This window comes from Penaeus chinensis, chromosome 5 (assembly GCF_019202785.1).
Source record: "Penaeus chinensis breed Huanghai No. 1 chromosome 5, ASM1920278v2, whole genome shotgun sequence".
In the NCBI taxonomy this organism is placed as follows: Eukaryota; Metazoa; Arthropoda; class Malacostraca; order Decapoda; family Penaeidae; genus Penaeus; species Penaeus chinensis.
This window is the reverse complement of record NC_061823.1, coordinates 10,309,840-10,312,339: the sequence shown is the minus strand read 5'-3', so window position 1 is coordinate 10,312,339 and position 2,500 is coordinate 10,309,840.

Below are 2,500 nucleotides of genomic sequence, written 5' to 3'. Positions count from 1 at the left end.
GATAGACACAGAAACAGATAAATAGTAGGACTGATAGATGTATACACATATGAAATTATATGTAGGGACATGCAATAAAGTATGTGTGTACATACATTATTACAGTATAAATTAACGGAGACAGCTTTAACATCCATTCATCACTTGTCCAAAGTGTATTGATGTGAAGCAAGAGTTATATATTCACAGTGCATAACGTTTTATGTCGAACATAATTATCCATTCGAATATAATTCATGATGCTATGTGTATTATCATAGCCATGGCCACTACTACAAACATTGATATTACTATCATTACTATCAATATTAACAGTTATCAGGTATCATTAGAATTACCGTTACTCTCATCATCATCATTAACCTTTATTCTCATCCTCATTATTATGATTACACTTCATAATATCGATATAATAGAAGTTTAATATAGTTAAGCGCTATAATGACCATGATTACTACCACCACTTAAAGCGAACATTTATCTGCCCAAAAGTCCCTTGTCACTAACACGGAAAGTTCATTATTTCATCCCCGCGTTGTAGAAGTTGAAAAATCCTTTAAAGTTTGCGAGAATTTTCTTCATCCATCATCTTCGGCGTTTGTCACAACATCAGAATATTATAACATAACGCGATCTTTCGATATATATATATATATATATATATATATAGAATATATATATATATATATATATATAGAATATATATATATATATATATATTAAGCAAGTATTGATTTGATTTTTTTCATCGTGAATAATTTTCATTGCTTTTTCTCCTGATTACATTTAACACTATTTTTTTTTATTATTATTTTTTTTTTCAGACAAGATTCATAGTACGAGGTAATCACATTGACGATATATGAATACTGAACGACGACTCAAACGCCAAAATCCATAAAAAATAAGGTCTGAAATATTTATTCTTCTCTTCTCTTCCCTTCCCAGTCCCTCCCTTTCTAGTGACATTTTCATCGAAAGTGTCTCGGATGATGAAGAACTTCCACTTAAAATATATGTCTTCCCCGTGTGTCAAGACTAGATCCATTGTCTGATATACTGTATTTGGAAGTGTGGCGTACTTGGGTTTTACAAATATATATTGCCTTCTTTGAGGTGGCAATTGTAAATGTCTTATTTCATGGTCTGGTTTAGCAAAAGCGAATCTTACGAATTTCATATAATTCATGTTTGTGTGAAAGCGTACATATATATATGATTTATATATATATGTGTGTGTGTGTGTGTGTGTGTGTGTGTGTGTGTGTGTGTGTGTGCACAGGCGCAAACGCACACGCACACGCACACACACGCACGCACGCACGCACGCATGCACACACACACACACACACACATATATGTACACACAGACGGCGAGAAGTCAAACGCAGGTGTCGTAGGGGAAGTCAACATTGTGGCACAATTGTTAGCACGCCGAACCGCGGTTGATTAGGAAGGGCATCCAATCTGGTAAGGGTGGTATTGCTAAAGAACCTCTTAATACTAAATTGAGAGAGGCCTATGTCCTGCAGTGGAATAAATGGCTGTTAAATGAACAAATATATATACACACACACACGCATACATACATATATATATATATATATATATATATATATATTAATAGCCATTCATTCCACTGCAGAACATAGGCCTCTCTCAGTTCACTATTGAGAGGTTATATAGCAGTGCCACCATTGCCTGATTGAATGCCCTTCCTAATCAAAAGCGGTTCGGCGTGCTAACACTTGCGCCACGGCGGTGACTTCCCCTACGACACCTGCGTTAGACTTCTAAAGGCCACATGTCGTTTTCTCGGGCTCGAGCCAGCAGTTAGAGCGCAGGCATTTTTACGACCGGCGCGACGGGGAATTGAACTCGGCACCACGAGGGTCGGAGTCCAGTGCTCTAACCACTGGACCATCACGGCAGTTATATATATGTGTGTGTGTGTGTGTGTGTGTGTGTGTGTGTGTGTGCATATACATACATATATACACAAATATGTATTCACACATATATGTATGTATACCATAATGTTTGAGTAAGTATCGTTAAGTAAACATCTCTTGAAATACTCGAAACATTCATTTTCGCCCCACCTACATTACTCCTTTTCCGAGCTTCATTAATCCCCACACGCTTCTCTAACTCTCTCGTTCCCCATTCATACCCCTTTTTAATCAACAGAAACCAAGAAAACTGATAAAACTGTTTGGGTGCTGTTAGTGTTCTAAATAACTTTCTGTTCAGCACCATCATATCAGTAACATGCGTGCAAGCTTTTCCATGTTAATTCAACCTGTTAGGTGACGTTAAAACCTGTTATACCAATATACAATTGTTAAGCGTGAACACAGGTAACGAGCGGATTTGCACATCCAGTAATTCCTGTCAAAGAGGCAATCTAAGCCATAAATACAAAGCTTGGTGCTGCTGTCATTACTGTATTAAGCGACACGATTCTGTGCCCCTGCTATATGTAACAGCAGTGGGACAG